This window comes from Strix aluco, chromosome 10 (genome assembly GCF_031877795.1).
Source record: "Strix aluco isolate bStrAlu1 chromosome 10, bStrAlu1.hap1, whole genome shotgun sequence".
Classification (NCBI taxonomy): Eukaryota; Metazoa; Chordata; class Aves; order Strigiformes; family Strigidae; genus Strix; species Strix aluco.
Window position 1 is genome coordinate 2,511,129 of NC_133940.1, and position 27,566 is coordinate 2,538,694.

A 27,566-nucleotide genomic window follows, 5' to 3' on the forward strand; every position below is an offset into this window, starting at 1 on the left:
TATGAGAAGTAAACATATTAAATTAGAATTAAGAAAATCATGACCGGGTGGAACATGGAATTAAACAGTCCTGTTGCGGTTGGTGACCATCCAAATAAGCTTTCCCACCATCGATGTTCTTCATCCCTTTGACTCTCATTAGCACTTGATGTATTTCTTCTATATCATGCTGGACTGTGATAAGAATCTTTTGTCCAAATTTTAAAGGGTAGGCACAATTCTGCAGAGATTCTCATATTAAAGACGAGGATTGTTTTCACAGTGCTACTGGTGGGCTTGCTGGATGCGGTGTTTGTTTCCACGATGTCATCGGTGGAGTTGGTTATTTCTGAAAAGGAAAGAAAAGAGAACGGTCTCGGGGGGTGGAGCGGGGGGGGCGGGGGGTGGGGGGAGGCTGAACAGGTTACCCCTTAGGATGCCAGATAAATCCATCTAGTACTGATTTTATGTTTTATTCCATTATTATCAATAGCATCCCATGCTAGAAATCCTCGTGGCTTGACGGGGGTTACTGGTATTGTTCCTACAGATGGTATTTTTGCCATCATGGGCTGTCCTGCTTTCATTGAGGACCAGGTGTGCTCATTGTTTAGGTTTGTTTCTGAAGAAGGTGTTAAGAAGGCTCGAGTAATTGGACTTCCATAGGGACCATACCGATTATTTAACTGCTGTAAAATTTCAGAAAGACGGCTGTCCCATTGTCCTTCATGTGGTTTAAGATATTTTTTCAGCAGTCCATTGGCTCGTTCAACTATACCATTAGATTGTGGGTAATAAGGTGTGTGAAATACCCACTTTATCTCTTTTTGCTTTGCCCATTCCTGTACTTCTTTACTAGTAAAGTGTGAGCCATTGTCACTTTGGATAGAATCAGGGACAGGTAAAATTGAGAACCATGAGGAAAGGCCTTGGATGGTATTCTGTGCATTAGCCTTTTGGCACTTGGTAGCTGTAAGGAGTCCAGATATTATCTCTACACCTGTTAAAATATATTTGTACCCAGCAGAGGATTTTAAAGGACCAATGTAATCAATTTGCCAAGTAGACCACAAAGTTTTCCCCTCTTTAACGTGTAAAGGTGGTGCTTTGGCAGGATGGTCCATCTGCAATTTTAATTTACACTGGGGGCACTCAGTGAGGATGGTTTCACACGTTTTCCTACTGAGGGGCCATCCCTGGCTTTGGGCTGAGAAGTAAAGTGCTTCTCGACCTGTGTGGCCTAATTTTTGATGTAATCGTTCTCCTAGTCAATACCATGTGGGGTTTGAGGAGTCTTCAATGTCTATTTTCCTAATTTTTGTCAATTCATCCACCCTTTGGTTCCAATTTGTAGCTGGTTTGTTGTCATTAACATGAGCTTTTACCCATCCTATTTGGAATGGTGTTTTTCTGGCCATGGTTAATAGCAATTGCCAGTCTTCAGTTCTCCAGATTGGTGATTTCTTTATCTCCCAGTTTAGGGCTTCCCATTGACAAAGCTACTGTGTGGCACCTGCCCAGACAGCATAAGAGTCTACATAAATGGCTTTTGCTTCATTTTGTGCTGCCAGAACAACTGCTCTTAACTCTCCTACTTGAGCACTGCCTTCACCCTCTTCAATAACTTGTTTGCCTGTTTTGATTTCTAATGCAACAGCTTTATATTGCCATTTACCATCCACTCTTTTTGCCGAGGCATCAGAAAACCAGACACCCTCGGTTGGTGAATCTTCAGTGAAGGGAGGTGCATCTAAAATTGGTGAAGGTTTGAATGGTTGTTGTAACGCCAGGGGGTCAGTATTAATAGGCATTTGTAATTTAGAAACTTTTGTGTGTCCTTCAGTTAATTGCATTTCATCTGCCACACCCACTAGATAGGCATACCATTTCCTGATTGTAGGTTTTTGTGCAATTCCCTCTGGGGGAGCAGTCCCTTTTAGGATTGTGTCTAATAAATTAAAGGGACCTCTGGTCTGAACAGCTTGTTCTTGACGTATTTTCTCAACTTGTTTAACTGCATGGACTAAAGACAAAAGACCCTTTTCCCACTCTGAATATCTTTGTTCTGTCTCTTTAAATGCAGTTGAGCTAAACAGTAAAGGTCTCTTTGGCTCGTCAGGGCCAATCTGAAATAAGTTACAATAAGTACCATGTTCTGCAAAACCAGTTTTGCTACAATAGGGTCATGAGGATGGACAGGTCCTAGGGATTGATATGTTTTTAATTCCAGTATTAGAGTTTTAATTGCTTCTTCATGTTCTGAATCCCATCTCCACGATTTTCCTTTTCGTAAAAGTGAATAAAGTGGGCGGGCAATGATGGAGAATCCAGGTACATGTTTTCTCCAATATCCTAAAGTGCCCATCAGCTGTTGTAATTCTTTTTTAGATTGGGGCATTTCTAACTGTTCTATTTTATTTAGAGTATCTGGTGGGATTTCTGCACTTCCAGCAATACACCAAGTGCCCAGGAATTTCACTTCTTTACTTGGTCCCTGACATTTTTCAGGTGGAATTTCAATTTTTGCCTCATGCAATGCTTGCCAAACTGTTGCTGCCACTTCTCCCACCTTGTTAGGAGAGGTTCCTCCAATTAGAATGTCGTCTATATACTGATATAGTTTTACCTCTTCAGGGAGTGAAACTGTAAAAGTTCAGCAAGTGCAGCATGGGCAATTGTGGGTGAGTGTTTATATCCCTGTGGGAGTCTGTTAAAGGTATATTGGATACCCTCCCATGTAAACGCGAATTTTTCTCTATCTTTTTCCCTTAAAGGGACCATGAAAAACATGTCTTTTACATCTAGCACTGCCATCCAAGGATGTGCAGCGGCTTGCAGTGTAGCAGTTAAAGCTGCAATGTTGGGGACTGCCGCTGCCAATGGGGCTGTATTGGCATTTAAACGCCAAGAATCGACTGTTAAACGCCACCTCCCGTCTGGTTTACGGACTGGCCAGACAGGAGAATTGTATGGGGAGTGAGTTCGGGAAATAATCTGTCGTTTTTCTAAGTCTGCAATTACTTCAGAAATTCCAGTTCGTGCTGTAGCAGAAATTGGGTACTGTGGGACATCAGTAATTTTTGATTCGGGAAGTGCTGGAGCTGCACGGAGTACACGCACTGTGGCAGTTTGTTGATTTTTATTCGGGCTGGGGTTGGCAATTGAACCAAAAGACCACAGACCGCCGTCTGGCAAACGCCAGGTCCGGCCGTTCAGTGCATCAAAACCCAGGATATTCTCATAATGCTCCTTGATCGCAAAGCAAAGAGATGTTACACGTTTTTCACCAGGGAGCCGTAAATTAACTTTTGCTGTCTGGCACACAGTGCTAATTCCTGTAACTCCGGTAATTTTAACCTTTCGCTGGCCAGGTCGTATGCCTAGCTCATTGGCATCTCGCTGTGTAATTATTGAAATTTGTGCACCAGTATCAAATAAAAATGTTATTAATTGTTGTTGAGGACCAACTGGAATTAAAATGTAAGGGCCGTTTCTCATTTATCCACTGATAAGCTTCTACTTGCCGGGACCGGCAGGCCCAATTGCCGTCCAGACCTTACCAGTTTTTTGATCCTGTGCTTTGCAACTGATCCTCTTGAGGGAGGAAAGGGTTATCTTTTTTTTTTTTCTAGGAGCTGGCGACGGAGGGGGGGGGGGTTGGAGCATTTGAAGCCATACCCTTTAGAAATGCCTGAATTAGACTCAGAATGACGCCGCTAGGCTGTCTCTGAATGGCGGCTCTAGGAACTCCTAGTGACAGTGCTTGCTTCCACAGTTCATTTCTCCACTCCTGACCCCTAGATTGTCGGTCAGAGGGTTTCTGTTCCTGAGAATTATTTTGATGCAATTGTTTAATTTGCCTAACAGTGCGACCTATATTTTTTGTTTCATTGGGAATTTCATCCCATCCCATTTCTCGGGCATGATTTATAGTTTCATGCACTAAAGCTGCCCAAGTGGGTAATACTCTTGGTTCTAATTCTTCTTCCCCACTATTTCCAACAGTTTGTGCTATATTTACCAATTCATTATAATTTAAGTCTCTCTGGATCTCATCCCGTTTTGCAATGAGAAAAGGTTTGAGCATGGCAGGGGCTCCTTTTATCAGAAGTTTGAGTATAGCAGGAGCTACAGGTGCCGAAAGAGGACCATCAGTAGGCTTACGCTGATGCATGGCTTGAATACAGGCAGCTTTTGTAAAAGCTGCGGAGAGGTCATTTAGAGATTTGATAGGTATTAACAGAGGTTCTCCTCTCTCTAAGGCATCAATGCCACCAGCCCAATTTGCCACTCTGCTTGTTAGTGAGTGGGGGTCATGTGGGGGGTTGTGACCAGCATCCAAAAGGACACCGGGACCCCAATATCTACGGGGTTCATCGCCATCTAGTAAAATTCTATCTCCCCCATTTAGAGACACTCTCCATAGGGATTCAGTTTCAGTCTCTCCAGGCTTACGGCCGTAACGATCTTGTAAATGGGCTATTGGAATTGGATCAAAAGGGGTTGTTTTGCTGATGCGACTTCTCACACCACCCCGAGGTCCTGTTGTTTCTTCTGTTTTAATAATTGGTCTGACTGCTTTTTCCCAAGTGGGAGCCCACAACCAACTGCTCTCCCCCATCGTACCCCCGTGATTTTGTAGTCAGCCGGTGGGTTGTGACCTTGTTGGGGTGGGGTGGGGGGTAAGCCAGGCTCAAAACCCTGCGGTTCCCCCCGCAAATACCATAACTCATTACAATAAAGTGCCCAGCACCTTGCTGCTGCCTGCCAGCTGCCTGCCTGTGTGCAGGCAGGGCTGTATCCCCCCACAGGAACTCACCCAGCCCTCTCCCCCCCCTCCCCCGAGGCAGCTGCTGGCCCATTTCCACTGCATGTCCTGCGACCGGCCCCTCAGCATGCTGGTGCCTGGCCCGTGAGTAGCGTCCGGCACCGGTGCATTGGGGGCTGCGTGGGTGATTCGGAGGGGAGATGGGTGCTGGCAGTGCCCCGCTGTGCCCGGCACGGGGGTTAGGTGTCTGCCTGGGGCGTGCAGCCCTCCTGAGCCCCTCCCTGGGGGCAGTGGGATGCCAATGGGGTACAAGCCTGTGGGTTTTGCGGCACAGCCCCGAGCTGGGGTGGGTCGTGTGTCCCCTGTCACCCACCCACTGCTCCTGCCCTCCCCAGGCTCATCGTGCCCATCCCGTACATGCCACCGCTGCCCCCCCACCTTGCCGGGCGCTCCCATACTGTGCTCGAGATGGAGCAAACACCGCAGCACAGCCACAGGTAGGGGACACGGGGACCCGGCCCCTGGGGTGCAGGTTGGCCCTGCCCTGGAGAGGGAGAGCCCTTCCCAGGGTGGGGGTGAAGGGATGCAGGGGGGGGCCTGGGCAGGACAGGGGAGCAGAGATGTGCTGCAGAGGGGTCAGCCGTGCTTGTCCCAGGTCTGTGGCGTTTTACAGCCCTCCCTGCGCTGCCCTGTCTAGCCCAGGTCTGTGTCTCAGTGGTGCTGAAGCCACATGTGATGAGCTGTGTCTGGTCTCAGCCTGACCTCAGGCTTCACTGGGGAGTCAGCTGCCTCCTGTGAAACAAGTCACCGAAATTAAACACTGCAGCTGGGACAGCCCAGCTCCTGCCTCCCGCTGTCCCTTGCGTAGGGTGCAGGGACCTGCTATGGCCATGACCAGCTCACCAGGGCCACGGGGAAAGAGCAGATCCAGCACAGCTGGACAGGCGTGGGTCTCCTTCAGCAGCCGGAGGGGAACTGGGAGGGACATACCCCACTGGGGAGCACCCGCGGCCCCCTCCCTAGCATAGTAGGGTGAAGCACGGGGTGCCACAGTGCTGGGTGCTGAGCATCCCTGTGCTCCGTCCCACAGGGAGCGGGTGGCCGAGTGCGGGTACCCCAGAGTGCTGCGGCGCTGCGGGGGCCGGCACACCCTCACCCACCCGCTGCAGTGCTGCCCGTGCCCCCAGCCCCACCCACCCGGCGCCCCGCGGCCGCTCCAGCCCCCCACCCTGCTCCCCATCAAGGTAAGGATGACGAAGGTAGGGATACGGCGGGGGCGAGCGAGGCTGGGAGGGTGATGCTGAGCATCCAGGGTGGGGGGGGAGGAATCCGTGCCTCAGTTTCCCCAGGGGGAGCTGGGTGGGGGGTTTTCCTGGGCATGCTGATTTGGGCCCCGTGTTTCAGCCAACCCCCTCTCTCCTTCCCAGCACAACGAGATGGAGCTGTTGGACCAGGATGGCCACATCTACAGGGGCAGGCAGGGCGGGCAGCTGCCTGTGCTCGTGGGCGAGGAGGGTACGGCTGGGCCACGCTTGGGGAGGGGATCTGGCGGGGGTGAACTGGGCAGTGGAGTGGGCAGGGTGCCCGCGGGGTGCCAGGTTTTCCCCCCCGTGTGTTCTCCCTGGCTCCCCCCAGCCCAGCTCCCTCTGCTCCCTCCTGCCAGACTTCCCCAGGACCAAGCCCAAGCTGTCCCCGAGGCAGTGGGATGCCAGGGACACCAGCCGCCTGCTCTCCCGGCCCCAGAGCGCTGCGTCCTCGCTCAGCCAGCCAGGTACGGCCCTGCCAGGGCACCGGGGTGGGGGGAGAGGGCACCCTGCTGTGTCCTGGTGGGATGGGGGTTTGGGGTGGAGTGGGGTGGAAGCAGGATGGAGGGGGAGGACTGGAAGATGGGGCAATCGATCCCCATGTTGGAGCCAGAGCAAGGTGGAGGGACGTGGCGGGGTGGTCCTGGCCACTGTGGGACAACAGCCTGTCTGCTTCAGGGTGGGGGCCAGGACCCCGTTTCTGGGTGTCTCTGGCCAGGCAGGTGCCCATGGGTGGTGCCTGCCCCAGGGGCTGCAGGGGGGCTAACCGCTGCCCCTTGCCCCCTGGCATCCCCACCTCGCCAGAGCACAGGCCAGCCTCCTCCCACGGCCGTCTCTCCCGGGCACGGGGGCTCCTCCTGCCCCCCCAGCCCTCGTGGGACGGATCCAGCACCCCAGAAGCCAGGCAGCACTGGACGTCCCCGACCGAACCCCCACCACCCCGGCCACCGAGCAGGCGAGCAAGCATCTCTGGCCAGCAGCAATAAAGGGCGATGGGCAGCCAAGCACCTGCGTGGCCTGAGTGGGGTGGCCCTGGGCTGGGATCTTCCCATTGTTATCGATTTACCAATAAGTAGAAGAAATTGTGTTTGATTTAATAGAAATATAAAATCATAAGAAAGATTTACTAAAATTTTTATTTGTTGTGGTTTGTATCAGCAACCGATTGCTGCTTTAAAATCCCCTATACAGCCCCATACCAAGGGCCAAGAGATTGGTCATAACCATTTAGTAGAAACGTCTGGAACCTGGGTAACCAAATACAAACTGATCTGTAAGTTGATTTATAATCTAGATATACAGGACCAGGAGAATACAAGTAGTTGTCAAAGTCTAGGATTAATAGGAACTGGGGGAAACAACCGTAACAGCTTACAAGTACCTGCCAAGGAAACCGTGTCCTTGGAAATTATGTTTGCGTATGAAACTGTGTCCTTGGAAATTGCGTGTTGATTGTATGAGCAAGTTCTATATAAGATGCATGATTTTAGTGCTTGGTGCGTGCTGTTGGTGAGAACGCTCCCCTGCGTGCCCGGCCGTCAATAAAGAAGTGTCTGCTTGTCTGCATCAAATTGGTGTCGATAAGTTCTTTATTCCGTATTTTCGGTAACACCATCATGCATAAGGAGGGGTCGCAGCATCCCTTGTCCTGCGGCCACGTGTGGCCAGAGGAGCTGAAACCAGCCCCTGTCCAACCCCCCTCCCAGGGTCTGTGCTGGCCCCATGCTGCCACACTCTCCCTGACACCCCCTGGCCTCCATGAACCCCTTTTTGGCCCCAATGGCTCCTGACAGGGAGCTTGTGGCCCCCAAAAGGGTCTGGGGGAGCCCACACTAAAGCAGGAGGATGATGACGCTCCGTTGCTGCTGAAGGTGGTGGGAGATGGGGACTCTGGTGGGAGATGGGGACCGCGGTGGGAAGGGTGGCAGCAGGACATGGCTTTAACGCCAAAAGCGAATCCCACCCCAAGCCCGCTGGTTCGCTATTGCTTATCCCGCGGGATGAGCATCACTGAGCAGGTTTCCTTATCTGCTCATGGATTGTCACCCCCTTGTCCCTCTTCCAACACTGCCATTGATGGAAAGAGGAAGGCACTGACCCCACTGCTGCCGGGCTCGGGGCAGCTGATGATTCCCACCTCCGGAGCGAAGCACCATAACCCCTTCTCTGCCCCCAGCCCTGGGGACACACATCCCCTCCTTTCTCTTACGCCACCCCCCTTGCTTGGGGCTGCTTTTCCTCAGCCCCCTTCTGCCACCCCTCACTGTCAGATGGGAGAAAGGTGTGCTGAGACCTGGCATAAGTCATGTCACGAATGGAGAGGTACTGGGCAGGGAAACTGCAGTCCCTAGAAGCGACATGGCAGGGGGACCTGGGGGTGTCATGGCTGGGGACATGTGGCCGTGTGTATGGGGGAGCCGGGGCTGTCCCAGCACAACGTGCAAAGCACCGGGGACAGCCCCAACTCCCCTGTGCACACACGCAGTGACACGTTTTGTGGTGGCACCTCTCAGGTGAGTGGGAGGGTGAGAAACCCCGAGGGGAACCCCAGAGGCAGCCTGGGGGGACCCAGGCACGTGGGGAGCATCCCCTCACCCTGCCATGGTGTGTGCTTGGGGGCTGCCCTGTGGAAAAACTGCTCCCCTGGTAGATCTTCTCCCCAGATTCGGGCGAGGGGGGGGAAGCACCCAAACCTCCCCCCCACAATGGCAGACCCCAACCCTGCCCACCCCGCTGCAGTCTCCAGGCACCTTAGCCCCCAGGGACCCCCCCCTGCCAGGATGTTTCCCCTGGTGGGTTTGGTTTTTCAGGGGAAAAATAGGTGCTAAATACCTGCGTTGGGGGTGCCCAGGTGGACCCAGCAGGATCTGGGATTCCCTCAGTGCCACCTCCAGTGGGATAACTGGGAGCACTCAGAGCAAACTGGTGACCACTAGACTAGAGCCTGCAGAGGACCATCTTGTACCCCAGGAGGGGGGGGTCAGGCATTGATGGGCTTAAAAACACCCCCCACCCCCTGGGACTAATTGCATTTGCAGGATTTGGCCCAGCTGGGGCTGAGCCCTTTGGTGCTTGTGTGTGTCGTGTGTCCCATCCCCCCCCAGCTCACCCCCTCTCCCACCCACTGTCCCATTTGCTGCTGCTGGGACCTAGCTGCACCCTATAAACAAACACACACCCCCCCACCCCCCAACCATGAGCACCCAGCCCCATGTCCCTTTCTGGGTGCTGCCTGTGCTGCTGGAGCAGGTGAGTAGCCCCCGCTGGGGCATTTTTTTCCCCTTTTTCCTTCTGGGGGTCTCCCTGTTCCCTGGGGGATGATTTGCTGTTGTGCTTTGAGCCCCCCCAGCCCTTGCTGCCATCTCTGGAGCAGCTGCGTTCCCATTTTGGGCTTTTTTTTTTTCACCCCAGTTGCTTGGTGTGTGAGCAGTGTGGCAAGGGGGGTGCCGTGTTCTTACTCAATTTTAATTTAGTTTGGATATTTAAGCACAAAGCCAGGGGCTGGTGCGTTGTTTGGAGTCCTTAGAAGGGGGGTGGCACAGCAAGTGGCTTGTGAGGTCAGGGCCTGGGGCTGAGCAGTGTCCTGGGCCTGGGGGGAAAGGAGTTGGTGGCCAGCGAGCCCCCACCCACGGCCCGCCTGCAGTGGGGGACACTGAAAAGGCATCACCGCCCCCCCCACCTCAGAGCAGGGTTTGCCTAAAAGCCCGGCAGCCCTGAGTGTCATAAATGAGCTCAGAGTCATTATGGTTTTAAGACTTAACTGCAAATTTGTTGTTTGAATAGAGACAAGCAAACAGCGCTGGGTGTGCCGGCAGTCTCCATTTTCATGAGGACGGGTGTGTTCCCTGAGGGGTCTGCGAAGTTGTAACAATTTTCGCGGGCTTTTCTGGGGTTTGCACGGAGGATGACTCAGCACAGGTGCATTTGCAGACACAGTCTAAACGAGTCTGGGCATGACACCGTCTGGTTTGATGGTGGAGGCCATTTTATCTCTCCTCTAACAGCAATTGATCTTAACAACAAGAACTATGTACATAACATTTCCTAAAAGAGTACAAAAGCATTTAGGAGTTCCAAACATAAGAGAATTACATTTTATCACTCCCATGGGCACGAATCAGATAAACATATCTCACAATATGATGGTGATCCATGTTATAAAATATAGTGACTTTAATGTGAGGAGCAGGTGTGCTTATATACACTGCAATGTATAGAAGTTAAAGGGGATTTACTGTGGTTTTGTTGTTAAAATGGAGGGGTTTTTTCTGTAAACACAGACTCCTATGGACTGTTGTTGCGCAAGTGGAAAAGTACTGGAGGGACCCTGTCAGAGCCCCCGGCAACACCAGAGAGACCCGGGAAAGTTCGAGAGACTCTACTGCGCATGTGCGGACTGGGGGAAGGTTCCAGAAACTTTATTGCGCTTGCGCAGCCTGGAGGTGGAGGGTTTCGGGGAGAAATACGCCCATTTTGTGAATATGCATTAGGGTAGACTATAAAGGGAGTGGCACAGCCCCACCCCCGGCCCCCTCAGGTCCCCGGCGTACCGAACCTTTTTTTTTGCTTGTTCTTATTTTCAGTAAGTTTGTAAAACTATATTCCGGCTCAGCCTCTGCATTTATAACACACACACGCGGACAGACACACACACGCACACGCCCGGCCGCAACGTGACGGACGGACGGACCGACTGACAGACAGGCCAGGGCGCCGCCGCTCCGGACGGATCATCCCCCCCGCGCCGGGGAGCGCGGAACCACTGACCCACCCCCCCTCCGATCGGGCGGAGGCGGCGCCGCAGGGTCCACGCGCCGGCGGACAACGAGCGGAGCCGGCGCTGGAGGAGCCCGGGCAGGTAACGCGCCGCAGGCCCGGGCAGTGCCGCCGCGCTGAGGAGCCGGGCCGGGCCGCGGCGGCTGGCCGGGGAGGGCGGGGGTGCGGGCGGCGGGGGGGCGGCCTCGGCTCCCGGGCGCTGAGGGGAGGCGGGCGGGGGTCGCGCCGGGGCGCTCCCGGGGCCGCAGCTCCGCGCCGATCCCCGGGGGCCGCGCTCCGGGAGCGGCGGGGACGAGCGAGGGCGGCCGGCGCGGGGGGGGACGCCGGCGGTAGCGCCTTGGCGGCGGGGCGGGCAGGGGCTCGGTGCCCGCAAGGGTCCCCCGGGGGCCGGCCCGGCCCCGGGCAGAGGCGGTGCCGGCGGGGCCGCGGTGCTGGGGGGGGGCGCCGGGGCACAGCGGGGGAGCCGGTCCCGCGGCGGCAGCCCCGCTCCCGGGGAGTCAGCTCCGGCCTCGCTGCTGCCACGGGAGGGGCGGGAGAGCAGAGGCTGTTCGGGGCTGCTCTGTCTGTGCGGGGCTTTTCCCCGCCGGTGGTCACGGAGCGATCGGTACCGACCCTGCAGGCGGGCGGGGAGCGGGGGGCTCAGAATGGGGCTGGGGGGGCCGAGGCACCGGCTGTCCTGGGTGGCCTCTGCCCGGGGGGGTTGGGGGCAGGAGCTGCAGGACGGCCCGTGGTTTCTGACAGCAGTAAGTCTCTCGCCGTGGAGAGAAGCTGTGGTACGCTTTATTGTCTTCCTGCACAGCTTTAGAGCTGCTGGAACTAGAACGGAGACTCAGAATCTCCTCTGAGCCTCTGCTCCGCCCGCGGGGGTTTTCTATCCGGGATAGATTGCACTGGAGGTGTTAAACTCTCAGGGGCACGGGGAGCGAGGCAAGGTGTGCTGGGTGCTTCAAACAGTTCCTCTTGCTCATACTTCAGAAGGAGAGAAGGGAACCTGTTGTAAAGGCAGCTGAGGAACTTGTAAAAGTGAAATACTAATGAGCTGGAAAAGCTCAGAGAGCAAAGACGTTGCACCTGATCATTCAGGAGGGTTCTTGTTCCTACAGCTCCTCACTGTGTGTGTGTGTCTGTAGTACGAATGCAGTTGGTATGAAGGACAGCAATATTTGTATTTATCTAGCTAGAAATAGTAATGGCACATAAAATATTTGCGTTGTTCGTTATCTCTGCAGCGGCTGCTTTAGCCATGAGTTTTGAGGCTGCTGTAGGACAGAGAACTACTGCAGAAACAGGAACAAATATTTCCAGAATGTTTTCTTAGCAATGGAAGTGGGAAGGGCTGACTCAGACCTGGAATAGCCCAGAGGAATGAGGAGCCTTAGAAAAGTCCCCTTAGAGGCGTGATGATGGCTCTTTTCACCCGAAGCTGGTATTCATCTCGGGGATCCCAACCGCAGAGCAACATCCCCTCAACAGGCAGCACTGTCTGGGGAGAGGGTAACACACGGCTGTGCAGGGTCTGCTGAGAGCATCTTGTACACCCAAGGGATATTTTCTGCACATTGGGGGTCCTTCACCCTTGGACTGCGGACTGCAGTGATCCCTGGAGGTTGAAGAACTCCCTGAGTTTGGCCTGGAGGATGCTAAAGGCAGCAGCAGCTCTCTGCAGCGGTGAGGTGAGGGAATGGAGTTCTGTGGGAAAGGTGTCTGTCAGCCCGCAGGGTGAAGTCCTGTGCCCTGGCTGAGGCCCTGCAGGACTGTTGGAATAGCTGGGGCACGGTGGCTTGAGCCAGGCCTGCGTGGGGAGAGCTTGGGGCAGCCTGAGAGGGGATGGACGTGGGGAGCTGGACCAGGAGGAGGACCCGGGACAGAGCACAGGGCACGCACCGGGGCTGGGTTACAGGAGAGAGCGTTGGGGATTTCAGTCTGTTAGTCACAGAAGGTGCTGGAAAAGCATCTTGTGTCTCCAGATGTCAGCGTGTGTGTGTGTGTGAGCATGGTCTGTCGTGCTGCGTCAGCTTCTGGAGATGTCCTGATAGAAGGAGCTGTGTGTTCACCAGGTGTCACAGAGCTTTGAGGCGAGGTGGAGGAGTGAAAGCTGCACAGTTGTTTTTCTGAGGTTGATTAATACAAGTAAAGCAGGAGATGAAACAGCGTTTGTGTGTCAGTGAAAGTATTAATGGAAAAAACCCCGATAGACACTTGAGGTCAAACCAAGGAGCAGTGCATGCTTTGTTTTTGGAGTAACTACCAGCTTGCTAGGGGGAAGCACTGATCTCTTATCCTCTGTCTTGCAGAAGTTGCTGCTTGTTACAAGGTTCAGTGCTCCAGGTCTTTCCCTTACGAAGCAGTTTTGTGGCACTTGAGGGGCTTGTCACAGGGGGGAAACAAAAGGAGACGTGCACAGAAATAATGGCAAGTAGGGGCTGGGTGTGCAGCTCCATCAAGTGTTTCTCTTGTTATTGCATTGATTTGGCAGTTTTCTGCAGTGACAGTAAACTTGGGTTGCCTTGATAAAGTAAATATGCTTTTGTATTAGCCTTCAGCTGTGGGACGTGCTGGCTGTGTGCCACGGCAGAACTTGTGAGCACTCGGAATGTGCAGTGTGATTTGTGCTTGTGACCGTTGATGTGTCCCCCTGTGTTTCAGCAAGGGCCTTTAACACTGAGGTTGTGGAAGGTGCAGCCATAGATGTGACATGCAATTGTATTAAACCCCTGTCGCTGGTCACTAGTTAAACACGTGGTTACTTGTACTTACTGCTTTTGCCTTGTTCTCCCTGCACTGCATGGCAGAGGGTATTGCTGGGGTAATATAAACCCACACACCCTCTGACTGAAGACTGTAGTATCAGTTTTTCATTGTATGGCAACAAAATGTGAACGTTTCCTACAAAGTCTACTGCTTTTACCTGAAACATGATCTGTCCTGTGCAGGATAGTTGTTTTATAATAAAATACAGTGGTGGTGTAAGGGAAAAGAAACCACAGGCAAGCCGTAAGTAAAAGCAGAGAAGTCCTGGATGTGGGAAAAGCAAGAAGTTTTTACGATGAGCGCTGTAATCTGTGGCATGCATTTTATAATTCTGCAGAAAAACTAAAAAAAAAGACAAAAAAAAGACCCCAAACACACCATAGAGGTGCATTACAAGATCTGAATGATGATGTTCTAAGTTGCCTACAGACAGCACTATTTTTTGCCCTGGGTGTTGCTGTGTAAGCCCCTGTGAGTGCCGAGATAGGAATGTGTCATTATTTCCTTCATCGGTGGGAAATGGACTCAGTGTTGTGGTGAAGTCACAGCTGGGTTGTGCTGGAGAAAGGCCGTTGAACTGGAATGTGCATCGCAGGTCCCACAGTCTTATCTCAGTGACTTAACTGTGTCAGTGTGGGTTTTTGATAGTTTGACGTGGGTGTGGAAACTTCCTGCACACCCAGTTGCAGGGTCTGGGTGTGAAGTTATGCAGCATTTTCTCTATGAAGACTCATACTAGCAGATTATTTTTTTTGGTCGAGGAGAAAAAGCTTTTCCTGGATCTTCTTTGGCGTTAAGTTTGAGAGAAAGCAGTTCAGCACTCTAGAATGTGATGTCACTTTTACATTATTTAAGGAAATGCCACTTAATTTTGTACAATGCTCCAGCATACAGGAATTTGAGACCCAGCCGTGTCAGTAATGCTTCTGAGGGTCACAGCTGTCTGCCAGTGTGAGGAACCAGCTGTGACAGGCTGGGAGGAAGCTTTAAAAATACTCTTTGCCTGTACGTTTTGGTAGTGCAAATCACTGCTTGTGAAAATACATTGACTGGTTCCAGTGCATTTCCAGCTCCAGCTTTCTTCTCTGTTTTTGTTTCCTTCACTCTTGTTTTCTGGCCTCTTCTCTGTTTCTTTGCCGTGCCATCGTGATGGGATCTCTTCAGATGTTTTCGTGTGAAAGTAGCAGCTCTCAAGTGATTTACTGGTTTTGTGTAGTGCAGTGAGATGTAGATTTGGGTGAAAGGACAGAAGTATTCAACAGGCTCCTCATCTCTGTGCTGCTTGTGCCATCGTGGTTGGAAGCAGAACCTCTGCAGCAATGACATGTGTGCAGATGATGTTCCCCTGCCATCGTTAGCCGTGCCAGCAGACCTGGGACCCGAGAGAGATGAAGGCACCTGGTAGGGGCAGAGGGCGGTGGGAGGGGTGTGCTGTGCTGGGGTGTGACGGCAGCGTCTGCCCCTCTGCCAGCAGCCAAATAAACCGCATTGGGGGCTTTGGGTTTTGTCTGTGAGCTGGGTAACAGTTCCACATTCTACAGTGTCTTCTCGCTCTATTTAGTGCGGTGCCAATCCAGGGGGTGTATTTCTGAACTATCCCGGCTCGTTTATTTATTTATTGATTTATTTAAGGTGTTTTGCACTCATTTTTTACTGTGTGACTGGTGAGAGGAGAAGAGCGAAGTTTTACTCTGAATTCTTGGAGAAGTTTTGGCCATTTAAGCCCGTGACAGAGCTGCTACTGACTTGAATAGGAGCCTTGGTGACTGTTTTAACAGGTTTATAACCTTAAAATATGCAGGCTGGATTCTTGATGACCAGCTGAACATGTTGTGGCACACGTACAATGGAAACGGAGTAACAGTCCTGCCCAAAATAAGATTGCCTTTCATTTTCTTTATTAATTGTTACCATACTTACTACTTTAGTCTGGGCAAGAAAAATAATATTTATTCTGCTGTTAACACAGAAATTTTAAATAAGAACCTAATCTATATATTGAAAGGATGAAGGTGCTAACAAGCTAATTTAATTTGCAGTATTCAGAAATATTAATAAACTGCCTTGGTGAGCAGATTCTTCCAATGAGATATTAATGTTTTTTCTCTCGATATTGCTGAAGGGAGGGGACTGGCAGAAAATGGCAATAGGGGAAATGATGTGGCTTTCTACGTATGAATTTAAAGTGATGCTGCAAGTCGCTGTACGTTCTTTCAGATTTGCAGACCTCTCAAATACCTCGAGAGCAGATGGTGCCTTCAGCTGTGGGTGCAAGGTATCCGTTATGCATAAAATGACACAGTAGCTATAGATAATAACTGTCAATGCACATTAAATTTTTAATATTTCTTGATACTTAAACATTGTTGGGACACAGAGGATCTGTAGAAAATGACCTTTACAAATTGCTGTCATGTAACACAGACGTTAGCTTCATGTGCACGTAGAAGTGCAAACGCTGTGCTGGAATCACTGGTTGGTGACTGCTCGGCTGGTTGGGGAAAAAAAAGTGGTATGTGAGGGCAGAGCTGTGTGTCTGCCAGAGGCAGCCTCTGAAGGCTCCAACTGCTCCACCGCTGCTCCTCTGTCAGAGGTCACTGAGCTGCCCAGGCCCTGAGCTGGGGCAGCCCTGCAGGTCTCTCCTGTTCTCTCTGGGTTTGCAGTTCCCCAGTCCAAAAGGAGATGTGTTTAAGGGATGTGGGGCGCGAAGGGGGCGCAAGGCTCTGCCTCAGTGGAAGTAGCGAAATAACCTGGTTTTGTTTTGTGGGACTTCTCCAGGGGTTTGTAGCTGCAGTTAGTGCAGCGATTGTACTGCGGGTAGAAGACTCAAGCATCACAATTTGTTAGCGTTTTGAACCTATTTTTTTTAACGTAGCAGCTATAGGCTCTGTGAGAAATGTTGGCCCTGTAAGCCAGTGGCAAAACTGCTGCTGATTTTAATGAGGTCTTGATTATATCCTTAAATAATATTTTAGTGTCTGTCTGCTTTGTACAGCATTTATTTTCGTCAGGGAATGATTTTCAGAAGTTACTGAGCATGTACTGTTTTGATGGTTTTTGTTACATCGTTGAATTCTTAGTACCTCTAAAAATTAGGTTATCATTTTTTTTTTCTTACAATGAGTTGAGAGTCTGGAAGAGTAGGAACAGGAACTTTAGAATGGTCAAGACACTGCAAATAAAATTGATGTCAGTTCAGTGTATCTGAAAATAAACTGTTCTGTACATATGGGCATCTAATCTATACTAATAAGGGCACAATATCAGGTGGTGAACAAGGCATTCAGAGTTTTTATGAAGTCCAGCTGGAGCAGAGGTTAAAAAGACCAAGGATGTTAAAATGATTGTCTGGATTTTAGATTTTCAGAAGTTTATGAATAATGGGAAAGTAGAAGGAAGAATATAAGATTTGGGAAAATTGTGTTTCAAAATAAAATTGAGAAGTGTGGAAAACGTGCATGCGGAGTAGATGGGGAGAAAGTAAAAGGAATATAGAGAAATCAGTTTGTCAGCTGTTAAGAGCTGACACCACAATGGCTTCTTTTTATCTGCTAATCTTTATTTTATAGTGAGCAAACTCTGGGGCATCTGCTGAGATGGGGAAGAAAAAGACGTAGAGGAAAGGTGGTGGGGAAAAAAAAAAAGCCTTTGTTCTACTCCACCACAAAAGGACTGTTAGAAGAAATTCAGGGATCAGTCACATTAGCCACCAGGTAATCTCTATCCTCTCTAAATCCTCATCTTAAAATTAACATCCCGATCTTGGTCAAATATGTTTTTGGTGGCTGACTGTCTGTGGTGGGGTCTCAGCAAATTTGACACCAGTCTTTAGTACTTGCTTATGGCCCTTAAAAAGGGTCTAATGTGCAGTTGTTTATTAATGATAGATTATGTTACAGATTAAACTTTTATCAGGCAGAAATGTATGTGTCCTGGCTGGTGGGAGCTTCTTAGACATTAAAATGAACTAACTGCAACATGCAAATCTGTAGGTAACTAGGCCTTGTTAGATCTGGTGCTCATAATTATATGTGAGAAAAAAGCCTGAGTAATTTTTTTTTTTTTTTTGTGGTTTTCTGGTTTGGTTTTGGGGTTTTTCTTTGTTTTGTTTTTTTTGTTGTTGTTTTTTTGTTGGGTTTGGGGTTGGTTTTTTTTTTTTTTGGAATGGTCTTCCTCCCTCCTCCTGGGTTATTTTTCTGTTACCTTTTCTAAAAGCACAGGGTGGCGCACTCGTTCAGGGTGTTGGACTGATGAGAATGGATTTGTTTAAGCCCATAGGCTGTATCCATCTACACACCTGAAGATCTGGCTTTGTTTTTAATCCTTACCTACCTGAAGTCCTCAAGGAGGCATGTTGTGGATATGGAGCTTTTGTGAAACTCAGCTTCTGACTGAAAAGCTAACAGGTATTGTATATTTGAGTTAGTCTGTTTGCATTGATATCCAACAAACCTATCAGCACAAGCAAAGAAGGCCAGACTTCTTTTTTTGTGTGTGGTGTCGGAAGAGGATGGGGAAAGCCCAAACAAACCCTACTGTCAGGGTGCAGATTAATTGTTTTTGCTTTGAACTAATGCCCCTGAGTGCTTGGAAGAACAAGGGTTTGAAAGATCTTGCTTAGCTTGTGCTTCAGGTGAAATCAAAATCAGATGATAACCCTTTCCTTTTCTTTTCATCCTAAAGTATCTGCTATTGTGCTTTTCTTTAAAAGATACTAAAAAAAAAAAAAAATCAAGTGAAATTGTTGCTTGAAAATTGGTGTGAAGTTCTTTGTGTGCTATTTACACAGAAATAGCCTCCAAAGGGAAGCCTGATGGCTTTCTACCAGGGAATTGTATTTCCTTGTATTTGGTAATTGTAATGTTGTTAATTGAAATGTTTTATTTTAGTAACCTTACTTAAAATATTTTCCTCTGTGTGGGTGTAACAATTACAAATTGTATGCTTAGGGAAGCTGGATTCATAATGTACTCGTAAGTCAGATATAGTGGAACTCCTCTAACCGACTTAATTATATATATTTGCATTATATGGTGGAAACCACCCAAAATTCAGTATTATGACACTAAGTCTTTCCTTTTCCTTTTAGAAAAACTTTTCCATAAAACACTGGTGATCAGCAGCAAGTATTGCAATGACCATGTAATGGTGCTTTCAGAATTTCTCAGTGTAACGTTATTGACAGTAACAAGCTCCAGATGCCTTTGAACATCTCATTCAGGATGGGATCATGAAATACACTGTGGTGGTACGTGCTTGAAAATATTGATTATGCCAAGGAGGCAAAAGGAACCTAGTCAGTTGTAACGAATATGTGATTGCGTCTCCGCAAAAATAGTCTTAATGTCGTCCCTGACGCAGGTATTTCAGTTTTGGATGTTTTGCAGTTGAGAGGGAGCGATGGTCAGAGACGCTTTTTGAAAAGATGATACGCATGCTTTTGTTTTTATATAAAATAACTAGTTGCCTGATTTCAGTAAAACTTCTCTAGCGAGTGGGTTTTAAGGATGTGTGTACAAGTGTTTGGGTCCGTCTGACTTACTAACACATTAAAATGGCCCCATTTACAGTGGATGGGAGAAGTGCTGCTGTTGGATCTCCATCCCTGACCAGCAGAGTTGGCACACAGTGTCAAGGATGATTGCAAGCCGCCAGGCTTTCTCCCTGGCTGGCAGTTAGGCAGATTTTTTAATAGTTTTGTTGAGCTGTGTGCGATCACTTTGTGTACTTGAAGTTAATCCTTGGCAAAATTCTCTGTCGGATGAGGCCAGTGGTTCACCTCCTTAAAGGATCCCACCTCTATTTATCATCATCTGGTTTTCAGTCTGTCTGTAATTTCCAATTTAAAGGGGGGCATGTTTTGTTGGGTTTTGCTGTTAGAAAAAAAAAAAAAAAACCCAAACTGAACGAGGTGACCTCAGTGTCAGGCATTTGCTAATAGTTTATTTGGGCTTGTTCCATGTTCCCTGGAGCCCCAGGGGAAGGTTCCTGGCGCAGGGGTGGCAGCCTGCCGGGAGGCGATGGGAACAGGGCGGCAGCGTTCAGCTGGCCCGGCCGGGAAGGACCCAGCGGTGGCTGCAGGAGGTCACAGGGTGACCCCAGGTCACTCCGTGTGCATCCTGATTCAGTTAGCCCGCTGGGACAAGGGTTGCTCACTAAGCTGAAACAAAATGTGCTGATTCATACTGCAATCACCCTTCCTTTACTTTTTGAATATTATGGAGGTACACACGGTTATGACTGATGAGCTTTCTTAATGGAAAGCAGCGTGTCTGGCAGCAGTGTGACAGCCGCAGGGATTTCCAGCTGGTGCCCCGGCTGAGTAGGTAAATGGCTTAGGATGCAGGTTGCACCCCCCTGCAGATGTTGTTCTGAGCCCTCTGCAGTTCCAGACTGCACTGCACTCTTCGTGCTGGTCTTAGAGCCCTTCCCTCAGCTGGGCTCATGTGAAGGATTGCAGCAGAGGAGTGGGGGCTCCATGGGAATGTCCTTTGCTGAGCCATCAGGGCTGGTCTGACCTGTGCTGTTGTGTTTTAGGGCACTGCCAAGCACAGAAGTGTTCCTCTGCCTGGCTGGGCCATTCCTGCCAGGTAGGATTCCCATTTCTTAGTTTGAAGGACTCTGTTTCAACAACTCAGTGAAGTTGTGTAAAATGTATTTAAACAAGCCCTTGAGCTGGCTCATGTGTTTTTGCAGTTAATTTAGCACTTTACTAAGTGCAGCTACACTGTTGGTTTCTAAATCTGGTGCATTCGGTGTCTTTTTTTGTCCATACAGCACATTTGAAAAGGGTTTTAGTAGTTGCAGTTCAAAACACTAAAGTGACTCCCATGCTAATGGGTTAAATCAATGCACTTAACAATGTGTATTTCCCGCTCATTGATGTGTGAAAAATCTTTGTTTCCATCTTTTGTGCATGTATCTAGGAAGGAGGTGATGGATGCTCCTGCTACATGCAGTTTTATTGCAACTCAGAGCTGCAGCTGCCACAAGTTGAGCAAACAGAATGTGCAAGTAAAGATTAAAAGCAGTTTCTGTCTGTGGGAATACAGTAATTCCTGAACTGGGAGAGGTCTGGGGCCCCGTGCTGGTGACCAGATCTCAAAATCATTACACTTCAGCCAGCAGTGGGAGCTCTCTGGAGCAGATTTCTATTTGTGTTCATTTATTAGCTAATGTGTGCAGCTTCATTTTGCATGGATGATGTAGCTGATGCATGTGAGGTCCACAGTGCCTCACAGTCAGGTCTTCACATGTTTATCCGCATTAGGAACCTTGTGGTGGGAGTACAAATGCACCACGATCACTTTGAAGACTTAGGAAATGACACAGCAGCTCTGATCTGTCAGTCCAGTTCATGAGTTCAGTCGTTGTCAGTGCAAGATCTGCTGGATTCATACAAAGGTGTGTTTCAACACCAGGTTTGTTTAGAAAGGGTAGGAGAGTGAATTTGTGCTGATGTATATTCAAACTGTCCTGGCACCAGACTCTTCTGTTGATTTAACTCACCTTAATGCCATAATTGAGGAGAACCAACTTCATGGATACGTGTACAATGTGATGCTTTGTACTGAAAAGTGGCAAAGAGCAAGGGTTGTTTTCTGTTTCTTTAATATGTTACCGCACACACAGTTTTGCTAATCTAGTTCTATGCACGTATGGATCTATCTTAAGGTTAATTTTTTTGTGAGATGCACACCTGTAGTTCTGCATAGTGGAGCCTGTTGGCTTCAGAAAGTATAATTGCATGTGAAATTGTCACACAACCCTTTCCACTTAGTTCTGTTTAAGAATTTTGCAGTAAGCAGGGTGCTTTACCCCAGCCTGTGTGATAGCGATGTTGTTTGGAGTTTCATAGGAGTGTGTTTAGTACATGTGTTTGGGATGTAATAGGGGTGTTTTTATGGATGTGGACAGTGCTCACGTATTGTCTAATGAGCATTGTCTGTTTTAAAGATTGGATAAGAGGATTGCTAGGTTTTAAGAAGGGGGGGGAACTGTTTCTGTTACTATTTGGTGCATCAGTGTCACTTCCTTATGCCTCTGCATTGTCTATGTTTCTCTGTTCTTACTCTCTTCATTTATTGTAGAATGTGCTTCTTCCAAAATACTCAAGTCAGAGTACTGGAGGGGAGGATGTGTGTGTTCTTCCTTCCCAGAACATGATTATTTTTAAAGGTAAAATAACGTACTAGGTTCTAGGGACTGGGCGGTTTAAAGGAACAGTTACAGAAGCTAAACCTTTACTTTCCACGTTGCTGTCTCAATTCCCATTCACGTATTAGTGAGCAATGTTGCTGTCTGACAGCTGCCTGCAGCTCACATCAAAATGAGATGGTGGTACAAGTCCAGTCCTGGAGGCTGAAGGGAAACCGGAGGAGAGCAAAAAAAATAAGCCTCTCCAATTTGTCCTGCAGGTTGGGACCCTGTGGGCACCCTTGGCTGAGTGCTAAGAACAGAGGTGGGAGATGCACATGTGGCTGCTCTGCCTGGAAAGACTCCTCATCTCGGTGAGTAAACTCACCGGTCCTTTGCAGGTCAGGGTGTGACTCATGCTCCAAGGTGCTTCTCAGCAGGAATGACCCAACTAGCCAAGTGGGAATCTTAGAATGTGGTGGACGCCGCGTGCTTTCTGTTAGCTGAGAGATGTGTACCTGGTGGGTCAATTTTCTTTGGAAAGAGTCATGTTTAAAGAAGTCTCTAATTTCTGAAAAACGCGTACAATTGCTTTGGCATTCCTGAAAGTCCTTCTGTCTTCCAAGTGTAACACACTTGAAGGCTTTGCAGGAATAAGGAAACAAAATTTGGCCTTTTAGATGAATCAGCTCCTCCCTTTGCAGAGACAGTAGCAGATCCGTAGATGGATACAGTGCTAACGTGGTGTTGTTATAAGCCCACGGGTGTTACCTCCAGAACTTGCCTGTAATCCGAATATTGCTGATTTCATACCTTGATTTCAAGTCACTAAAAAGCTGCATAGGCCCTCTAGGGGATAAGAAGATTGAAAAGGAAAGATTGGAATGGGCAACACAGGGAAAATAATCAGTGATGCCTGAGTTCCAGGCAACAGACACTCTCCTGGGAAAATGTCTTTTCCATCACTTACAGTTACAGCTGCCCACTGATGACCCCAGGGCCAGGGTGAGACATTAGATTGAGACCATCAGGTGTGCTGATGGCACAACCTGGCTGATTTAATGGGTTGTTCAATAGGTATTATAACTGATGTGAATTAATCTCTTCACTGCATGACTGGGTCTCATTGCTGGTGGGCAGCCCTCTGGTGACCAAAGCCCAGAGAAAACAAGGGGGTTTACTGTATTACCTCTTGTACTTGAAAGAACACTCCTTTAGCCCAGGTGTCTTTGGACGTGTCTTTAGGGAGGGGGATACCAGGCCTCCAAATCCAACAGTTTCTGTCAGTGGATTCTTTGTCCTGTTTCTGTTTTGCTTCTGGCCCTTAATCTGCAGAGACAAATTGGGGCAGTGTGAATGCAGAGGTTCAGGGCAGGGTCACCTGTTCCTCCAGGACAGCATCTGCTGATTCAGCTCAGTATTTTAAGCAAGATGGAGCCAAATGAATCCTCCTTGTAGCAAGAGCTGGTAGCCAGGATGGATGAGCAGTTCATTCACAGTTACTGAAGCACTGAAGGAAATTCGATTTGTACGTTTAAAATTGCTTTCTTAACCAGTGTTTAGCATCTTGGGCTCTCAAGGCCTAAAATACCTCTGGCACCTTGGATCAGTGTATGGGGATTTAAAAGTGCTCTAGATTAAGCAGGCAGATGAGTTAAACTGCATTTAGCTGATTCCCTGACTGTGAATAATCCAGCCAACCCTGTGCTGAAGACATCTGGGGCTCGTCTGCTGTTCGTAGTGGAGGTTTCGGACCCTTTCTCAAAGCTGTCACCGGTCTGTAAGTTACGGCTTTACTGACCAGAAGGTAGGAGGCACTTTGGGAGTGGCCCCTTGTGATGGAGACTGGAGACCTCTGCTCTTCTGTCCTGGACGTCAGGCAGTGGCTTTCACAGTGGTCCCATCTCTCAGCTCAGCTCTGCTTTCTGTCCTTAGGATACAGCTTTGATTTGCCAGGGCTGAGTGAATTGGGACATCCCCTACTGCAGATCTGCACGAGACATACCCCTCTAGCAAGGTACAGGACAACCTTACAAATACAGAAAGCTAAACCTCCCGCTAATTACTCAATGGGAATGCAGCAGGCAGAGCTTTTTGTCTAGATTGCATCCGTGCTGCTGTGAGCTTCAGGAACCCAGTGCTTCCAGCCCTGCATCTTCCTCCCCGTTCTCCCCCATGCCCTGGGCAGATCTCTGTTTCAGGGCTGGCCCTGCTGTTCCATGAGCTGTGCCCTCTAGGCGTGGTTATCGAGTGTTAGGACAGACTTTGGGTGTTGCGCTGTGTTGTTGCAGTGGTTGTGTCAGTCAGATGTGGGCAAGTCCCAAGTGCAGATGTGTGGTGACAAGTGCCCGTTATTTGGCCCTGACTGCAGGAAGGAATGAACCCCTTCAGCCTTCTCAGTCTGGGTGGAGATGAGTGATGGAAAGCAGTTGCGTACTTTGAAGGGATCAGTGAAAGGAGGATCCTTTGCTCTGCTCCCTCCATTAAAATGCTCTGCTGGCAAGCAGCAGCTCTGGTTTTCCCTGATTTTTGCAGTGACTGCTTGTTGTGTTTAATCTGCTGCGCTGTTATAAGCAGGTCCCTGCGAGCGAGAAACTTGTGAGTGGCTGAGCTGAGATTTCCAGGTTCCTGATCAGAGGAAAGGCTGTCCCAGCCACACTGGAGTTGGGTTCCTGACTGCATCCCGATAGAACAGATTATTCATCCAGTGGGGAAAAAAAAAAAAAAACAAACCACAACAAAACAAAACCAAAAACCCAGAGCTGCTGTTTTATTGAGTGTTTGGCCTATCTCAGCTGAGCAGATCTTGGCGCTCAGTACGAGCTACAGCTCTGCTTTTCTGAGCCCATGAGCTGGGCTCACTTACAGCTGGCCTGACTCTCAGGAATGCTGCCTGCTTTCTGACTTTTCCTGCCTCGTGCAGTTTGGGGGCTTCAGGAACCCTTTTCCTCCTTTCCTTTCCATCAGCCCGTTTACCACATGCTCTATCAGGTTGTAATAGTGCGGTTAACTTTGGCATGAGGAAGTGATGTTCCTTTTTGCCACTGGCCTGGCCGGAGCCTCAGTGCCAGCGGCTCATGGCCAGGCAGTCTGGGTCTGCATCTGTGCCCGCAAGTGCTCCCCATGTGGGGGGTCATTCTGACCCGGCTCACTGAGGCTGGGTCCCTGTGAGGGTCAGCACTGCCGGAACAACAGTGGGTTGGTGGTTTTCAAGAGGGGTGTTGTTACACGTCATCTGCTGTAAACAAGCGTGCGGAGGAGACCCAGGTGTGAAGCACGAGGCTTTGCTGGAAAAGCAGCTTGTGTGGTTGTGTGTATGGAACTGTGCTTTGTGCCCCTTGAGAAGGTGAAGCACTGAGTCATTTCTGACTCGTCTTAGGCCTGTGATTTTGGGAAGTGAGGCTTTGGGTCTAGAGGGGTGTTCTGCAGGGCTCTTGGATATCTGTCTCGGTCTGTTTCCCTAAGGGACTGGTTTACATCATCTTACAGTCAACGAAGATCGATTATGGTAGAAACCAGGCAATTTCCTTTGGGCTTTAATTTCAATATTCTTATGATAATCTCGTGGCCTCTCATCTAATAGTTCTGAAAAGCTGGTTGATGTCTGTCACTGAATGGGCTACAGACCAAAACTGTTAATTTGGGTGCTTGGAAGACTTGTGTGTAGCTCCCACTCTGGCAGAAGGCAGGTGGGGAAGGGGCAAACAGGCACTTTCCCACGCAGCTCTGCAGTTAGCACTGACTTCGGGTGGTTGTGAGCTTGCACGTCGTCTTTGGCAAAATGGTCTTCCTGGGAAGACTAACCCCAGTGGGGAGTTGTTTCCTTGGTTTCTGTGTTCAGCACCTGGAGCACAGCAGGGTGGCTGGCGGCAGGTTGAAGATCTTGAGTTTCAGAAACTTAATCTAAGCTGGTTTGCGAGCGTGGTGCTAGGAAGGCAGTTTCCTTCCAAAGTCTTTTTCTGCAAATCAAACGTTCGGGATTTTCTGTGGCAGAGGGAGCTTGGTTTGATTGATGGACAAACCCATGTACACGCTTGCATTTCCTGTCCTATTTGTAGTTCACAAGAGTGTACGGCGCGCATCGAAATACGCATGAGTGCTGGCAGCTGGTTTGCTCTTGCCCGTTTCAACCAGAGCGTAACTCCCTGCACCACCCTTTCCTGACTGATGCACTGACATTTCCAAAGGTGCGTATCCAGGGAGATGCCTCTGGGCATTTGAAACAAGCTGGCAGCTCCCAGGAGAGCGCCGCTGCTGTGTTTGGATACAGGTGTGCAGCTCTTTTCCCTGAAATCCTCCTCGCCCTGTTTCTGGTGGGGCCTGGGGGGCTCCCCCGGCTGGGCGGGTTGCAGCTGCCGTAGCCACGGCGATGGGAAGGAGAGCGGGGATGTCCCCTGCCCGCCCTGCCTTCGGCTGCTCCGGAGAGCTCGGGAACTGATTCTGAGTTCCCCTGTTCCGTGCCCCGGCGACGGTTCCCGGGCACGGGGAGCTCGGCTCCACCCGTGGCCACGGCCCGGGCTGTCTCCAGCGCGCCGAGGAGCTGCGATGGCTGCCACGCGCGCGGCGGGGCTGAAGGGCCGAGGCAGGAGCACCAGCTCTGTGCAGGGCCGGAAGGCAAAGCTCAGCCACACGCCCAGGAGCTGCGCAACCATCGTCGCCTGGCAAGGTGCTGCCCCTTGGGCTTCACGGGGACGGCCCGGGGTGGGCGGGGGGCTCTCAGTCCCCCCATCATCCTGCGTGGTACCAACAGTAGGTGAAGTAGTCCTTCAACTGACCACAGACATTAGGAAACTAGCTCATGTCCCCATTCAAAGATGGAACGGCTGGAGCGGTGATTTATGGTCTCGGTTACCCGGAGCACCATGGGTAAAGCAGCTTCTATTTTATCTGTTATGTGCATTTGCTGCCTTGATGTTTTTACCGTGTGTTATTCCTTGCTTTGTTCAGTTAATCCAACCTGTTGTATCTAACACCAATTCATATCTACTGTTTCACCTGACGGTGTGAAGCAGATTCGGGTTGTTCGCCAATCAAAGCCTGTAGATATCTTTTAGTTGTTTTTATTTGTCTTTGTTTACATTTAGGATAGACGCTTTTATGCCTAAACCACACGTAACAACCACCTTTTTTCCCCTCCCCGTCCCCAAAGACCGGGAGCACATCCCTCGGCTCAGCCTGGGACACATCTTGTTTGGTTGGTTAAAAAACTGTTAGTTGGTAGTGTTACTGTTACCTTTTTATATGTTTATTTAGAATATTGTTAACATTGTTATGAACAGTGGTGTTGTTTGGTTACCTTTGTTTAAATCTGGGATAGACGTTTCTAGTCCCAAGTGACCCACGCGCCTTGGGATAAAAGGGGGGTGGAAAGGGATTTTCCCGCCGCGCACGGTGACCCCAACTCCGGCAGACCAGAGCAGCAGACGCGCGGACTGCCAGGGCCTCAGACACTTTGGGGTATTTTGTTAGAACCGTGGGAAAAATGGAACAAATGATGGGATTAATTGTAATTCACTTTGCAGCCTTTGGCTTGTTAACCATTATCTCAATTGTTATTATAATACTTCTTTTTTGTCCCTGTGAATGTCAATCATGCAAACTGCCGTCGTGGTGTTCTGCTGATTCGTCGGAGCCTTAGAATGGGTTTATGAGATGTTTTGGTTTTATAAAGTTAGTTAGTTTTGAGCATGATATATTTGTTAAAGATGTTATTGGTTATATGTTTGTTAGTTAAAGATGTTCATATTTGTTATTGATGAAAAATCTGCTGGAAATCTTGTTTGTTGTATTTCGCGCTTTTTCTGGCCTTTCTCTTTTTCTCCCTGTACTGTTATCTTTCACGCCACCACAAA